The sequence below is a fragment of the Neophocaena asiaeorientalis genome, unplaced genomic scaffold (genome assembly GCF_003031525.2).
Source record: "Neophocaena asiaeorientalis asiaeorientalis breed wild unplaced genomic scaffold, Neophocaena_asiaeorientalis_V1.1 scaffold299, whole genome shotgun sequence".
Classification (NCBI taxonomy): domain Eukaryota; kingdom Metazoa; phylum Chordata; class Mammalia; order Artiodactyla; family Phocoenidae; genus Neophocaena; species Neophocaena asiaeorientalis.
This window is the reverse complement of record NW_020172626.1, coordinates 3,105,370-3,123,943: the sequence shown is the minus strand read 5'-3', so window position 1 is coordinate 3,123,943 and position 18,574 is coordinate 3,105,370.

Below are 18,574 nucleotides of genomic sequence, written 5' to 3'. Positions count from 1 at the left end.
ATTTAACCTTAATTGCCTAGTTCAAAACCCTATCTCCAAAATACTGAGGTACTAGGTGTTAGGACTCTGGAATATGAATTTGGAGGGACACAATTCAGCCCAGGACAACCTGTTTTAATCTCTGGTTAAGAGCTCTCTTCTTGTTGAGCCTTTTCTATCAGAATGAAGAGTTAATTTTCTCCAGGTCCAGCAAATAACTACAGGGTTCAGCTTCCTTAGACAACACTTCTTTTTCTCTTACTGCTTTCTTTTAAAAATAAAAAGAGAACACAGTGACATGCAGAAAATAGTGACCTGGGAAGCGGAAGTCCTGGGTTTTAGCCCTACTGCTGCCACGACTTAGCTATGCAGTCTTGCAGATGCCACTTGGCTACATGTGTGTTCTATATTCTCTATAAAATGAAGCAATGGGACCAGATGATTGCTTAAGTTTCCCTTAGACCTGATATTTTGAGACTCTACTTAGAACTCTATTCGGTCAGTAATTTATTCATTCTCCAATTATTTGAGTGTCAGTAGCGTGACTCACTTTGTATGACCTTCTTCTCAAGAAGGATCAATCCTTCCAAAGTATCAGAGGATACCTCAGAAGTAGCCAATTGAAGTAGCCAGACCTCTACGTGTGTTTTAGCTACTCATTCCCTTTCTCTCGTTGGCCCTCGTATCTGTGGGTTCCGCATCCATGGAGTCAACCAACCAGGGATCAAAATATTCAGAAACAAAAATCCAGAAAGTTCCAAAAAGCAAAACTTGAATTTGCTGTGCACCAGCAGCTATTTACACAATATTTACATTGTATTAGTTAGATATGTAATATAGAGATGATTTAAAGTATATGGGAGGATGTGTGTAGGTTATATGCAAATACTATGCCATTTTATATAAGGGACTTGAGCATCCGCAGATTTGGGTATCCTGGAGGGGGGAGTAGCATGGTCCTGGACCTAACCCCCCCGGGATTCTGAGGGACAACTGTACTCTTTTCTAGTCAGTGCTTCTTTATAGCCTGCAAGTCACTTCCTCAATGGAAAATCTTTAAGTTTTCACAGGTTACAACCTTCTCTGCTAAACAGCTATTCATGTTGTGGATTCTTTTCCACTTGATTTTTGCTTCTAAAGGTTATTTCCTAAAAAAAAAAAAGTTATTTCCTAAAGCTGTTAAAGATTTTCACTGTGTGTTTTAAAACACGTTTTAAAACATAATTATACAATAGTTTCCCAAAGGAGGTTTACTTTGTAAACTTCCTAAATCATACCCTTCTCTCATATACATGCTATACAATCTACATATATACATATATATTATACGCATATATATAATCATATATATATACACTAGCCCATCAAATATTTTATTTAAAGTACTTCTGTGTTTTCTATAAACATTGGTATGGGTGTATCCAATATTCCCAATATTTATAATATATGTGAAGTATCTGTTTGTAAACAACCAATTTTCTAATTATTTCATTAGAAACATAAATTATAGAAGCTTTTATGGCTTTGTTTACTGTGTAGAATAACATTCACACAAAGAACCAGTAAGGTTTAATTCTGAAATAACTATTCTAGCATTAGCTACCCCATGGTTACTTCATTAAACAAATCAAGAAATCTTGTCAGTCAGTTTTGATGGTGCAGAAACATCTCCCTTCAGGAAGTCTTGTGGTCAGTGGGCAAAAATGGTAACCAGCTTCTCAAAAGTTGAAGGCATTATTATGTACTAAAGGTCACCCACAACTTTTATAATAGAGGACCAGCTGTGTAAACTGTAAGATGTTGTCAAAAGGAAGTGCCAAGCAAAACTCTGATGCTGTTTGCTGACTGTGCTGAAGGGCAGAGAAGCTAAATTCTTGCCAGGAAGAGGGTAGCCTCTGGGAGGTGCTTACACCCCAGGGCCTGGGATCCAGTCCTAGAGATCACGCTTGGTCTCGCACCTTGGTCCTCAAAATCTTTCTAATGACAAGGCCCCGATCCTGCAAGGTCGGGCTTGGGAAGCAGCTGGGCAGGCTATGCTCCTAACTGGCCTAGTTAAGTGGCCAGTTCTTCAAAGCTGGAAGTAATTCTTGAGATGGTTTGGAGTCAGCATCAGCTATGATGTGGTTGTAGCGTTGTCACCTGAAGTTGATTAAAATGCATGTCGTTTTCCGTGGCACTGTGATTAAAATAACCCAATTTCCAAACAGTGTGCGAGTTTTTGCAGGCTTAGAGCAAGAGCTCTTTCATGGTTGGAAAATGTGTTCATGCCCCACACCACATGATCTGAAACCATTGCCATTAGGTCTAATTGCACAGAAGCAGTTAAATGGTGCCTTTTGTGCCCCTACTCTCTACCTGAAACTGTTTAAAAACTCACACATGGAGCCTAGAGTATAGCTGAAGGGCTAAGACAGGCTTTATGTGAAAAGGTCAGTGAGGGGGAGAACAGTATTTAACAGTAATGTCCTTACGTATGTGTTATGTATGCATCTATGTATTTGTTTTTGTTCGTTTTAAAACAGAACATTTGTAGTGGTTGTTACATAGTACAGTAAGAGTCCAGTAGGATAAACATATAAAGAAACTGAAGTGTAGTGAAAATAAGGATGGAGATAGAATGAAGCCAAGGATAAAAGAAGTTAAAGATGAACATTCCAGAAAGTTCAAAAAGAGAATGGCTTGAACAGTAGGTGGAAAGTCAGGAGTGACTAGCAACTCAATGGGGATTTTCCCTTTTTGTTCTGACTACTAGGAAATTCAGCTACAGAATTAACAGCATCCATCAGGTAAAAACATACCAGTTGCTCAAGAGAAACAGCTTTCTTGACGTGAGCACTGACAGAATTTCCTCCATAAAGGGGAAATGGTAGAAAATGTTCTCAAACAATGTCCTTATAGGAAAATAGCATCAGGTTTCACTTTGTTTCTTACAAAGCCCTTGACATGGATAGGAGGTAACTCTAAAGTTTAGTTCAGTAAACTTCGAATTAGAAGCTAAACGTACACAGTGCAATTGAAGAGGTGTGTAGATCTGCTTTTAGTCAAGAGTAAAATTTAGACTATCAAGAAATCAGTGGGTGGATGCTCTTCAGTTAATTCTCAAGAATGTTGTTTTGTGAATCTGGGCTTTTATTACTGTTTTGTTGGCTTTTAAAAATTGAGGCATAACATACACGTAGTAAAGTATGTAAACGTCAAATCTCAAGTGTATGGTTTGGTGAATATTTACATAGGTACACATTAGTTTAAAACTATCATTCAGATCAAGATTTAGAACAGTTCCAGGAGCTCAGAACGTCCCTTGTCCTCCTGCCCTGTCAACACCCATCACTGTTCTGACTTCTAGCACCATTGATTCATTGTGCCTCTCAGTGAGCTTCATATAAATTGAATCATATAATATCTACTCTCTTGATTCTTGCTCAATATATTGTCTGAGGATTTATCCCTGTTTTTTTTTTTTTTAATATTTAGAGGTTGTTCATTCTTTTTCATTGCTATGCAGTATTCTTTTATATGAGTGTATCACAATTTATTTACCCTTTATACCTTTGATGTACATTTGGATTGTTTCTCTTTTTTAAAATAATGAATAAAACTGCTCTGAAAATTCTTGCGCATGTCTTTTGTTGGACATATGCACTCATTTCTTCCAGGACTGAAATTGCTGGTCATAGGGTGGATGCGTGATTAGATTTAGCTGATACTGCTAAACTGTTTTCCAAAACCATTATACGTACACTTCCACCAGCAGTGTTGGAGCTTTCCAGTTGTCTTACGTCTTTGGTATTGTTAATCTTTAAAAAGTTTAGCAGTTCTGGTGGTTGTGTAGTGTTATCTCACTGTGATTTTGATTTGTATTTTCTTGGTAAGTTGAATACCTTTTGAATAACTTTTCTTAGGCCTTAGGTCATTTGGTTAGTTCCTTTTGCCCAATTTTTAAAAATTGGATTTTTTGTCTCTTTCTTAATCATTTGTAGGAATCTTTATACATTCTGAATATGAGTCATTTGTTGGGTATATGAATTACAAATACCCTCTCCCAGTCTGTGTCTTGCCTCGGTACTGCCTTACTGTTTTCAGATGAACAAAAGATCCTGAGCTCTTGGAGGAGTTGGGTGGAAAAAAGACGGATGCAAATGAGAACCTATAGTACAGTATAATGTTACGGTAAAATGCTTAAATTATAGGTACAGGTAGAAAATAGAACAGTGAAGAATAAGGTAGTAATTGTATGGTAGACAAGTATAGGAAAAGTTACAGATCTTTGTAGATTGGTTTGGGCTCAAAGACTTAGAGAATGTTCACACTGGAAGTATGTTTGAAGATCATCTACTTAAACTCCTCATTGTACAGATGAAAATGAGGCCTAAGAATGTTCACTAACCACAGTAAGTAATTAGACTTGATGTAGAAAGTGAAATCAGAGCTGCTTCTTAAAGAATATGTGAACTACACCTGGGAAGATTTTCTGGATTAGTCCTCACTTCAAATAATTTGTCACGTTATCCCAATAATGCACTTGAATTTCTAAGATTGTTTCTTGGTATTACATTTTTCCAAAGGAAGGGAATTGAGAAAACGTGGTTACTCCTGACAAACCACCTACTAGGTGTGTGATGCTGATTAAATCATTTAGTGTCGGGCTTCCCTGGTGGCGCAGTGGTTGAGATTCTGCCGGCCGATGCAGGGGACGCGGGTTCGTGCCCCGGTCCGGGAAGATCCCACATGCGGCGGAGCGGCTGGGCCCGTGAGCCATGGCCGCTGAGCCTGCGCGTCCGGAGCCTGTGCTCCGCAACGGGAGAGGCCACAGCAGTGAGAAGCCCGCGTACCGCAAAAAAAAAAAAATCATTTAGCGTCAATGAAACTCTTGCTGGAATTTTAAGGGACAACAAGGAGTCAGACCTCATTCCCCACCCCTGAATTTGGAATTCCCTGAGAAGTAACATAGGATCACGAAGATAAAGCTATAAAATAGTACCTTTAATACCAACCAGGCTGAATTAGAAAACGGGACGTCACTTGACACAGTTGGTGTCTCTAATATCCATCCTCTTTCTCCCCTTCCCCAGCATGGCCTCGAGACAACCCTCTTGAGGAGGGAGAGTTTGTGTCTGCAGGGCAGATGTGCTTACTCAGAACCCCACCCTCGCATCCTTTGGGGACAGAAGGAGAAAGAGCGCCAGCCCTGCAGACCTGCCTCTGAGAGCCTGGCCTGGGCTGGGGGCATCTGGGCTCTGACCCAGGCAGGGTTGCACAGAGGAGTATGGGAACAAAGCAGCAGGGAAGAGGCTGAGTAAAAGATGCTCTGCGCGTGGCCAATTCCTTCCCGACCCGTCGGCTAGCGAGAGGAGACGTGACCCAGCAGCAGAGGAAGGACCCCGCAGGTTCTTCCCAAACGTATTCCTTGGGGGAGAGAAGCAGAAGCTTCATGATCTAAAGATCATAGTAGGAGCATGAGGGAAAGAGAATGATTCCTCCTTACACCTTGGTTTCTTCTGTGTACCTCCCAGGATTGTTGAGGGATCGGAGGCACCAACCCAAGAATGCCTCTAGGTGTAGGGTCTCACCATCAGAAGGAAACGCACTGTGTTTGCATAGCACTTTTTTCCACCGTTAGAATTCTGACTTTGCCTCCACCATTATAAAGAGAATTTCTCCAAGTCAGGCATGGTGTTTCAGTACCAGGTGTAGTAGTCCGAAGTCTTTAACCACAGCAGGCGTTCAGTACTTGCTGCGATGGTTCAGCCCTACCCCTCAAACCACGAAACCCGATACTACAGTGATTCCCCCCCAAACCGCTCGCACTAATTAAACTCTGTTTCTGAGATCCTATTCTTTGGAGGGAAGATGGGAATTTCACAGGTCTCTTAAAAAGTTGGCAAAAGTTATGGACTCTTCTTTCAATAAAAAGGACATCAAACAGAATTTTTTACCTGTTCCAGGAGACACATAAAAGCCCTAAACTCAAACACAGAGCCCTTAGGGTGGCTTGGACCTCAGTGAAAAACCCCTGTAATTGGATTAAGAGAATAACTCTGCAGGTTTTAATTTAAAACCCAATACACTTTAAAAAATACAGTACAAAGAAAAATAAAAACCATAATCCATTTATCCAGTGCTAATTAAGAACTTGGGATGGCAGCTTCTAAAACCAGTAAATTCTTTTTTTTTTCAATTGGTTTACTCTTCTGTTCACTTGTACTTTTATTGTTCTAAAGTCTGTTCTTATCTTGTTTAAAAGTTCTTACATGACTTAGAGACCTGAGAAAACAGTGGGTTTGGGATTTGAAATTCTTAGTCTGTGATGTTTCTTCATTCCTAAGCTCTTTCTGTCAGTGTTATGTCACCCACGACTTTTAGAATGAACCCATTATTTGTATTTAATGGATTGATTTTTGCCAAACTAAATGGAAATGTTTTGAAATATGAAAATAAAATTCTTATTACTTACACATAGATGAAAAATCACAAGTTTTTCTCAACATGACATATCTGATCATTTAAATATTTACATGAATCTTTCATTGGAGGAAACCGTCTTGACACTTTATATAACATTGCTAAGCTTGAATTTCAAAAGCTATGTTTTATTCACAACAGTAAATACACAAACTTTAAAATGTACCAACAAGCAGTTTGGATTGAAATGTACAACAGTCAGTGAGATCCTCCCCAAATTTTCATACTTGGAATCCAGTCCCACTTATGAATGACTATGAGGCTGTTCGGGGGCTTGGCACACACAGTTGAAGGATGCTGAAAGGGGCACAGAGCTTTGTGTATGGCTTGCATGTGGCCTGTGAAGAATTCACAGGCATGGCTCCCAACCCAGCACTTGTTCTCTACTCTAGAGTTCCCCTGGGACGGGTCATTGTGGAGACAAGGCCTGTGTTCTCAGCCAGTAAATGGAAGGGACGGGTGTGGTAAGATGGCGCTCCTCAGGGTCGGCGAGGTGGGCAGCATGATGAGGAGGTGTAATAGATCCCTGAGGCTTTCCCAGCAGTCTGCAATAAGGTGACAATGGAGAGTCAGTATTTGCTACTGGACAGCAAATCCAGCTCTTTAAGGGTCTTCTTTGTAGACAAGCAGACTAGACTGTCGTATGGTTACCAGGGAGAATTTCTGGAGCTCCAGAAGACAAGGTACCACAGTCAGGGGCTTTGTCTCTGCCTGGCCCAGCAGAACATGGGGGGCTGCTTTTGAATGATGTATGAATAATTCCCTGCTACAGGTGGCATGGCCTTGCTTCAGATACTAGGGCTCTATGCTGGGATTCTTCTGCTGATGCTGGCCATATACTCCATGTAGCATCTTTTCCCACTACAGATATCACTAGTACTATAGACCCACCGGGTCATTCGGCCCATTTGGAAGGACTGCTGGCATCACCTTCTGTTTGCAAGGTACCTGAGAAGTGAGTGGAAACGGATCCCTTTGTGTAGAATGTGTTGCCTCCAAACCCTGCTGAGGGCCGAGAAGGTTTGTGCTTCCTTCTTGGTGGTGGTAGGAATATAACTTTTCCCATCCAGTGAAGAGGATTTCCCTGCATGCCCAGTTCACTTTACAGGCTGGCTACATCATTTGCATAACGAAAGTGTGGAGCCACGCACAGGGGTAGGGAAGTCGTTGTACCCTTCCCGTGTGTCCACCACCCTGCAGCAGATGGACGACCCCCAAGGGACTTCAGCCTCCATGCCTGGACATGCTCAGTGCCTAGATCAGGGGTCCCCTCATTCTAAGTATCAAGCTGAGAGTCACTTATGACAGTAGCAAAACCAAGCCATTACAGCCAGTGCATTGACTCATGTGGTCCTCACGACCACCCTCTGCGGTAGCTAATAAAAGAAGTATGGAACGCTTTGCCTGGAAGTTTACAGTTAGTATGTACTTTCTCTTTCATCGACTAATTTGATGCTCACTTTCCTGTCCTTTGTTCTTCTGCAATACACACTTCAGCAAAACTGATTCTTGTACTTTTCTGACTACAACACGCTATCTCTCTTGTTTGTCTTTTTCCACAGGACGTGGCTTTTCTGAAACAGAAAGGTCTTTCCACACCTTCGTCTCTTAAAACACTCTTGAGACAAGTATCAGTCTTTTCCTGTTTCCCGGTAGGAATGGGTAATCAGGTCATGCAGAATTATCTTCCCGGACCAGTGGGGTCGACCAGTGGACTGAAGTGTGTGTCTCAAGTTTCATTCAGAAGTTGCCCCTGCATGTCTGTGATAGACCCTGTGGAAATTTCAGATATATGGGAATTCTAGGGCTGAGACACCCTTCTCTTTTTTGCTAAACTTTATCCCATGACAGAAGAAAACAATTCACTGTCTCATTCTGCTTCTTATTCACCCTTTGTTCCCTACACCCAATCCAGTACCTCAAACTTAATTAGCCAAACTCGTTTCCTCAGCTTGAAGGAGAAATGAGAAGCAATCCTTCTGTTGTGTCTGGGGGTCAGTATAAGGATACAATGAAGGAAAAGCTCTTGTTAACTTAGCATCCAGGCCCATTTTTTTGTGTTACATCACTACTTTCAATCCTTGCCTTCTATCCTATATGTTTGCATACTCAGGAAAACACACACACACACACACACACACACACACACACACACAGCCCACTAGCACTACTGAGGATATGGTCATATTCTTCCCACATCCTGCTGGTTTTCCCCAGCTTCCCCAGAGGCCACATAAAAAGTTTTCTTGTATATTCTACATACTTGCTGAAGACTAAAGGGGAAAGAATGTGAGTGGATTTTGCATATTGAAAAAAACTGCATTTTAAAAAAAAAACCTAAATATATTTGTTTCTTGAAAACTCAGAAAACTTCAGTTTCTTTTCCATTTCTTCTCCACTGTTCTCCATCTTCCCCCTTCACCTCCCCACCCCCCTAATCCCACCAACCCCCTCCCCGCTTCCCCCTCCTGCCACATACACACAAACTTAAATGAGGTCTATGAAGTTTTAACCAGGAAAAGATCAGGGCTTGAGTGAGATGAGGTAGGGCTTGACTGAGAAAATGACATTTGAATAAAGTCTTGAAGGAGGTGAGAGAGTGAGCTTTGTAGCTCTCTGTATCTGAGGGAAGAACAGTCTGGGCAGAAGGAACAGCCAGGGCAAAAGCCCTTAGACAGGGCTTTATTATTTCAGAATAAATGAGGAGAGTAGTGGGGGCCAAATGGTGTAGGTTACTGTGAGCCATTACAAAGCATTTGACTTTTACCCTGAGTGAAATGGGAACCACCAATGGGTTTTGAGCAGAGGAACATAATCCTGTGGATTGTGGCTTCAGAGAACCAGGTGACCGGTTAGGAGGTACAATCATGGTGGGAGCATGGATTTTTATTTTTATATACAAACCTATAAACATCACTAAGAAGGGATAAAATATTTTCAGCATCTCCGTTGTATCCCCTTTTCCGGTTGATATTCATCCACAAAGGTAACAGCTACTCTGACCAATGGATTTGTTTTCCTCTTTTTGGTATCATATACATAGGAATCAATAGTATATTCTCTTTTGTGTCTGGTGTCTATCGCTCCATATTTTGTCTGTGAGTGTTGTCCATGTTATTGGATATGTCAGGAGTTCATTCTTATTGTTGTTTCATATTCATTATATGAATAGGCTACAACGTATTTATTCTATTGTTGGTGGATAGTTCATTGTTTCCAGTATTTGGCTTTTCTGCATGAAGTTGCTGTGGACGTACTTGTATGTATCATTTGGTGAACAACCGCATTCATTTTTCTTGAGTACATACCTAGAAGTGGAATTACTGGGTGATAGGTTAGGTAAATGTACAGGTGTATGGTACAGTTTTCCGGTGTAGCTGAACCAATTTAAATTCCCACCAGCAACGTATGAGTGCCGCATTATTCCACACCCTCAACACCACTTGAGATTATTTTAGCCTTCCTGGTAGGTAACTTTGACCTTCCTGAGTAAATTATTATGGGTTAATTTGCATTTTCCTGATTAATAATGATGTTGGGTACCTTTTCATGTACATATTGGTCGTTCAGACTGCCTTTTGAGGAAGTATCTGTTCCTTTGCCCACTTTTTATATAGGATTGTCCATCTTTTTTGTTATTGATTTGTAGGAGTTCTTTATAAATTCTGGATAGAAGTCCTTTGTTAGATACATATTTTGTGAATACATTTTCCTATCTGTCACTTGCCTGTTCACTTTTTTAACGATTTTTTTTTTGACAAATAGAAGCTCTGAACTTTAATGAAGTCTATTTCACTAGTATTTTCTTTCATGGATCCTTTCTATGCCCTGATAAAGAAAGTATGGTCTTCTCTTAACTGTCTAAACAGGAAAGTTATAAAAATGGAAGCAACTTTGTGTGGTTTAACCCAGTTTTCAGGTCTGAGACTAAACCACCCACTAAAATATCTTGTCTCGGGCTTCCCTGGTGGCACAGTGGTTGAGAGTCCGCCTGCCGGTGCAGGGGACACGGGTTCGTGCCCCGGTCCGGGAAGATCCCACATGCCGCGGAGCGGCTGGGCCTGTGAGCCATGGTCGCTGAGCCTGCGCGTCCGGGGCCTGTGCTCCGCAGTGGGAGAGGCCACAACAGCGAGAGGCCCGCGTACCGCAAGAAAAAATATATATATAAATAAATAAAATAAAATATCTTGTCTCTTCTCCTCCCCCCCACTTCCTCCTCTCTCCTTTCCCTTCCTCCTTCTTCCCCACCCCCTCCTCCTTCCCGTCTTCCTTCTCCTCCTCTCCTTCTTATTTGTCCTTCTTTGCCTTCTCTTCCTCGTTATCTCTTCTTCCGCTTCCTCATCCTCCTCCCTTTTCCTGCATCAGAAGATAAATTCCTGGTTTCCATTTCCCATGTAGCACCTGCTGCCGGTCATCTCCAGGCCGTGTGCAGGCCTGCCCAGCTGGATTACAGGAGAAGCGGGCGGCAGAATGGGACAGAGGACTCTCGTTGATCAACTTGCTTTACAATTGTATATTAAGCTCATCACGTAAAGGGAATGGGTTCAGTTATGCATAGACCAAGTGTAGACACCATAAGGCGAAGACAGTATCGCTTTTATTCCTTACAACATCCAGCATCTTGCATAGCCCCAGCACGTAGTAGGCACTCAGAAAATATTTTTTTGGAGGATTAGTGAATTGACTCTGAAGAAGAAAATCAAGAGCTAGGTTCTTGTAGTCAGTACAACAGCTTAGAAGTTATCATTATTTCCACTACAGTATGGGAGACGGTGTAACTGCGTTTCTGGTCATTCAGTGACTTTCATCTTAAAACTGATGACAGCCTTGGTGAGCATATGCTTCCTCTCTTTCTTAACAAAAAAATACTGTTCATTCAAATGCAAATATATATTGTGTGCATTTGCTGCCTCATTGGTTTCTGAAAGTTCATTCATCAGAGAAATAAATCTAATTTTCTTGCCCATTGAGAAAAGCCATTTTTACTCAAAGAAATTTCATCAGACCTTTTATAGTTAATATATGCATAGAGTCAAAATCTTTGAATTTGTATGGGGTAGCTATAAATAACTGATGTTTGCTTTAGAATATTCTAAACAAGTTGATATTTTGCTTAAAGATCTATTTAAAATTGAAGCTTAAGCTATCCCTTCTCCTGATTTTTTTTTTTTAGTGAACCAGGTATAATGTTTCAATTCCTTAGTGCTAAGTCCATTGACACATATTATTTTGGACTCCACAGGACTGAGAAATTAAGCTCCGGTTTGAAAACAAGAAAGGCATTCATGAGATTTTTACTTTTTGGTTGAAGTTGCCTGAATTTTTTTTCACTTTAGAAGGTAAATAAATTGCTCAGAGGCTAATCTTAATCTCTCAATTTTACAGACAAATCAGTGGGATTAGTTGAAATGGTTCAAGACAATGCATATCTACAAGTGACTTAACTGGTGACGAGAATAGAAAATAGCGTCTGCTTTCAGCTAAGGTATTGCTTTTGTTCTGTTGTATAAAGGCAAACAAAGGTGCTTATTCTGCCCCATTTTGTATCCTGATAATCTCACGTCATATACAGATAATCTCCATTTACATTTTTCACACATTTTTAAATGAACATTTTAATAATGAAGTCTTACCTGTTGATTAGAACTGTCGTGATTAAATGGCCTCAGGGTTTTTTAGCCTGTGAATGTACGAGATTAGACAAGAATTACAAACAAAATCAAGGAAACTTTAACCATACATTATGGATAAACTTTACTTAGGAGTAAAGCACCAGGGATTCTTTTCTTTTTCTTCTTTATTTTTTTTTTTTTGAGAGTGAAAGAAATAGGAACAAGAGGAGGAAATGAAAATTGTAAGTGACTGCATGTCTTGCTTGAAATACCAGGGATTATAAAGAATCAGGGACGACTTAGGAAAAAAGAGTAGAAACAACTGTCTTCCATTTCATTGTTTCCAGTCTCTTTAGATCTGTTTGTGGAAGATGCAGACCATTACATAAGAAACATTTTACATAGAAATCATTTTTGTCCGCCCACATAGCTCACTGACAGGTATTAATGGGAGATGGGAAGCACAGTTGAGTGGTGTTCAGGTATCTGGGGAAATGCTATCCACTGTTGAGTGATAGGGTGTCTTCATCTTCGTATCTCAGAGGCTGGGTGTAGTGGCTGGTGCCATGGGAATACAGCTATGATTTCAGATGCACGAAAATAGTGTCCCCAAAGAGCCAGTCCAGGGGGACTTTCTTGTAATGAAAGTGTTCTAAGGGTATTGGAATCGATCACTTCTGTTCATCTCACAAATATTTATGGAGCATGTGCTACTGTAGGCGCTGGAGAGACAGCAGTGAGCAATCCAGACACAGATAAATCCCTACCCTCGCGAAGCTTACAGTAGGGAGCTGGGTAATACAATAAACACAGTAAATCAGGAAATTTGATAATGTGTGAAAATGGAACATAGAAAAAAAAATTCGAGCAGGGTAAGGGAAATAGGAAATGATGGGGCAGGTGGGCTGTAATTTTAAATAAGACAGAGTAGCTAGGCCTCATCAAGAAGGTGTAAATTGAGCAGAATCCCGAAGGAAGTAAAGAAGGTGAATATGAGGAAATCAGGGGAAAACTTTTTTTTTTTTTTTTTTTTTGCGGTACTCGGGCCTCTCACTGTTGCGGCCTCTCCCGTTGCGGAGCACAGGCTCCGGATGCGCAGGCTCAGCGGCCATGGCTCACGGGCCCAGCCGCTCTGCGGCATGTGGCGTCTTCCCGGACCGGGGCACGAACCCGTGTCCCCTGCATCGGCAGGCGGACTCTCGACACTGCGCCACCAGGGAAGCCCCAGGGGAAAACTTTTGAGGTGGATGGAACACGAGGGAATGAAGAAGCATGCTTGGTGTGTTGGAGAATTAGCAAAGTGGCCACTGACTGTCATGGAGGGGAGAGAGTTAGACAAGTTGGTGAGGCCAGAGGCCAGAGAGGTGAAAGGGGTGGCTGGAGTGGGGAGTGGCCCAGTATCACATGGAGGCTCTTAGGCCATTGTAAGGATTTTGGCTTTTGTTCTTAGAAAAATGAGGAGTCACTGCAAGATTGTAAGTGGAGGACCCTGCCATTTTGCATTTTTCTTGATACCTACAAAAGAATGTTATGCAAAAATAACTATTTTCTTGTATCCTCACAGTACTTGGTGCGTGGCAGTGCTCAGTAAATATTTGTCGAATGGATGAATGAAGATAGTGACCCACCCATTCACAGGTTTTGATCAATCTGCTGATAAAGTGCCACATTGTGGGATAGTTGCGTTTTCTCTGCCCAGGACGCTATGACTAATTAGGCTTTCCGTGGAAGGCCTCACATGCCTCCTTTCACCCAGCCATGAGCCTGCGCGGGGTTTGGCAGCTGTTTCCTGGAGGTCAGAGCACAATAACTGGAGAAGGATCTTCAGAGCACTTTATATGGCTGGTGTCCACGGCTTGCAGACAGTATTTCTCTTGCTAGCTCCTTCTCTGGCTGTTAATAGGAAGAGGTCATTAAAGTAAGACCTTAATTTTTATAAAGCCCTATTCATTCACTCCATCATTTTCATGGTATCCATGGGTTCCCCAAGGGCAGCATTTCTTTTTTTTTTTTTTTTTTTTTACTTTATTAAACAGAATTACTATTTGTAGTATTTAATACATAGTCTTCCATGGTAACGTTAAAGTTACCATTTTCTTCAAATGCCCCTCAAAATAACACACTTTGCCTTCCTAAGTGAATCTTGGACAAGGAAATTCAGTGAAAGTGATCTACTCCTGACTGTGTCCCATGTCCCTTTTTTTTTTTAAACATCTTTATTGGAGTATAATGTTTTACAATGGTGTGTTAGTTTCTGCTGTATAACAAAGTGAATCAGCTATATGTGTACATATATCCCCATATCTCCTCCCTCTTGCGTCTCCCTCCCACCCTCCCTATCCCACCCCTCTAGGTGGTCACAAAGCTCTGAGCTGATCTCCCTGTGCTATGCAGCTGCTTCCCACTAGCCATCTATTTTTCATTTGGTAGTGTATATATGTCCATGCCACTCTCTCACTTCATCCCAGCTTACCCTTGCTCCTCCCTGGGTCCTCAAGTCCATTCTCCACATCCTAAGACAGTATTTCTTAAAGTGACTGTTGTAGAAAGTATGATCATACTACTCCCTTGTGTTACTGAGTCTAAGCTTATGTTGCTCACCACACGACAGGCCAATAAATTGAGAGATGAGTTCTTGGGGCAAGGAATAGTGGCTTTATTCAGAAAATCAGCAGACCAAGAAGATGGTGGACTCGTGTCCCAAAGAACCATCTTACCCAAGTTAGAATGCAGGCTTCTTTTATTCTAAAAGGAGAGGGGTGTGGCTGGTGGCTGCAGACTTCTTGGTGCTGGGATCCTTTGTTCTTGCAGCTGTCCCTGTAGGTCAGGTCCTGATGTTCCTGTAAACCTCCAACGAGACAAATGTTATTCTCTATTCTGCAACTTTTTATCTCTATATGAATAGAAAAGTGTTTATACCTTTAATGGTCAGAGCCTTGACAATGAGCTATCCTGTATATTTCAGGCTACAGGCAACATTCTTAACTTGTAGCCAAAGCAATAGAATACAAAGGTTAAAGTAAAAGAAACAGATCCAATATGGAGTCAGAGTTGTTCTTCCTTATTACACTTATTGTTTCTCACCTCTTTGTTTATATAGATAGCTCTATTGGACGATCACTACTTGTGCTGTTTCAGTGTAGTATCAGTGATAGATTTGCACTGGTACATTTATAACAAATGATGTCTGCAGATACCTCTGTTTATAAAGTTGGATGTTGATCTTTTTTCTTCACATTTCTTTTTTTTTTTTTTAATTAATTAATTAATTTATTTTTGGCTGTGTTGGGTCTTCCTTGCTGCGTGAGGGCTTTCTCTAGTTGCAGTGAGCGGGGGCTACTCTTTGTTGTGGTGCATGGGCTTTTCATGGCGGTGGCTTCTCTTATTGCGGAGCACTGGCTCTAGAGTGCAGGCTTCAGTAGTTGTGGCATGCAGGCTCAGTAGTTGTGGCTCACAGGCTCTAGAGAACAGGCTTAGTAGTTGTGGCACACGGGCTTAGTTGCTCCGCGGCATGTGGGATCTTCCTGGACTAGGAATCTAACCCATGTCCCTTGCATTGGCAGGCAGATTCTTAACCACTGCACCACCAGGGAAGTCCTCTTCACCTTTCTTAAAAATAACTGTGGGCTTCCCTGGTGGCGCAGTGGTTGAAAGTCCGCCTGCCGATGCAGGGGACATGGGTTCGTGACCTGGTCCAGGAAGATCCCACATGCCATGGAGCGGCTGGGCCCGTGACCCATGGCCGCTGAGCCTGTGTGTCCGGAGCCTGTGCTCCACAACCGGAGAGGCCACAACAGTGAGAGGCCCATGTACCGCAAAAAAAAAAAAGTTGTTGCCGACCTTTATTCCCCCATGTTAGCTTTATTGAGTTATAATTTACATAGAGTGAAATGCACAAATCTTTTTTCCCACCATTTTAACTATATTAAAGGGTACAATTTAGTTTTATGTATATTCGCAGTGTGTGAAACCGTCACCGCTATCTGATTTTAAAACATTACCATCACCCTCAAAGGGAACTCCATAACCATTAGTAGTCACATCCAATTCCTCCCTCCTCCTAGCCTCTGGCAACCACTAATCTACTTTCTCTATCTATGGATTTACATATTCAGGACATTTCATATAAATGGAATCATACAAATATGTGACCTTTTGTGTATGGCTTCTTTCATTTTACATAATATTGTCAATGTTTATCCATGTGGTATCATGTATTAGTCCTTCCCTCCTTCTTATGGACTAATAATACTCCATTATATGGGTATACCACCTTTTACTTATTTATTCATCAGTTAATGGACATTTGGATTGTTTCTACCTCTTGGTTAATATAAATAATGCTGCTATGAACATTCTTTAACAAGTTTTTGTGTGAACAAATGTTTTCATTTGTCTTGGGTATGTACCTAGGAGTGGAAATGGCAGGCCATATGGAAACTTTATATTTAACTTTTTGAGGAAAAACCAAACCATCTTCTACAGAGGGTGCATCAAATTACAGTCCATCAGAAATATATGAGGGTTCCAATTTCTCCACATCCTCCTCAACACTTGTTCTTTTCCTCTTTTTGTGTTTTAATTTTTAAATTATAGCCATCCTAGTGCGAGTGAAGTGGTATCTCATTCTAGTTTTGATTTACATTTCCCCAGTGACTAATGATGTTGAGCATCTTTTCATGTAATTACTGGTCATTTGTATATTTCTTTGGACAATGTCTACTCAGATTCTTTGCCCTTTTTGAATTGGATTATTTGTCTTTTTATTGTTGAATTGTAGACTTTATATAGTCTAGATACTATTCCCTTATCAAATATATGATTTGCAAATATTTTCTTCTATTCTGTAGGCTGTCTTTTCACTTTCTTGGTGATGGACTTTAAAGCATAATAGTTTTTAATTTTGATGAAGTCTAATTATTTTTTTCTGTTATTGCTTGTGCCTTTGTTTTGTATCTAAGAAATCTTTGGCCAACCTGAGGTCACAAAGATTTACTCCTATGTTTTATTTTTCCTAAGGTTTTTATAATTTTAACTCTTACATTTAGGTCTTTGATTTTAATTTTCAGTTATGATGTGTGATAGGGTTCTAAATTCTTTTTTTTTTTTTTTTTTTTGCATGTAGATATCCAGTTGTCTCAGCACTATTTGTTGAAAAGATTGTTCTTTCCTCATTGAATGGTTTTGGCAGTTTTATTGAAAATCAATTGACCATAAATGTGTGGTAGCTTTGTAGAAAGTTTTTAAATCAGGAGGTGTGTGTCCTTCAAATTTGCTCTTCTTTTAAGATTGTTTTGGCTGTTTTGGGTCTCTTGCATTTCCATATGATTTTAGAATCAGCTTGTCCATTTCTGTAAGGAAAGCATTAAAATTTGCTGTTACTAAGCAAGTTCAAAGACTAGCTTAATAATAGCAAGTCTTCCAATCCATGAATGTGGAATGTATTTATATATTTTTTATCTCTTCTTTAATTTCTTGCAAATAATGTTTTGTAGTTTTCAGTATACAAGTTTTGCCCCTTCTTGGTTAAATTCATTTCTAGGTATTTTATTCTTTCTTGATGCTATAGTAAATGGAATTGTTTTCTTAATTTCACTTTCAGATAATGTGCAAATCTTAAGTGTACAGTTCAAACATATTTGAGAAATGAATACACCTGTGTTGCTGATCTTTGGTAAATTAATGTAGCTGGAGATTTGGGTATAATTATCCCTTAATTAGAATTTATCTAGGCTATAGGAAGGTCACGGTGATTTAAAGATAAAAGCACTTTTGAATTTTTGTCATGTTTATCCCAGAAGAACTGAGTTTTGTAAATTTTCTATATAAGCTCTGTACTCTGAGACCAACAGGTAATGCAAAGAATGTTGTGATTTATAAGGTTTGGAGAACATCACGTGGTTAAAGTGGGTATGAGGGATTGAGGGGTTGGGGTAGGAAGAGGGGACCAAAGACTCAGGTTTTTTCATTCATTGTTATTTGTAAGATCAGCTGAGCCCGTATCAGTTCACTAACCATGAAGTTCTGGATGAGAATTTCAGGTGGATCATGACTTAGAGCAGTCATTCTGTTGAATGGCTATTTTAAATTGGGAAACCAAATTTCAAACTATTCTATGACCCTTAAGAGTATATCTAGTGAAGACTAAAAAAGTCTTGAAGAATTTGTTTATTAGTTTGAAATTTAGTTATGTCAACAACAAAATGGGTAATAATTTAAGGTTCTATTTCAGGATAGACTGAGTAATAAAATAAACAAATGAAAATTATAGCCAGCAAGGATTTTTGTTTATAAAAAAAAATTTCCAATCTCTAACCATTTGCCCAGCTATGCAAACTGGAAAGGAGGAATTTAATGGCCATGAAAGGAAATTGGAGGAGGAACCAAAACTTTTGTCTTTGCCTGCCAACAATTTTACTGTCATGCTTATTTTGAGTCTATAGAATTAGACTTTGAGACAGATGAGAGCAGGAAGCAATAATATAACAACAGAAAGTTCACTGTGATTTACTACCTAGTTC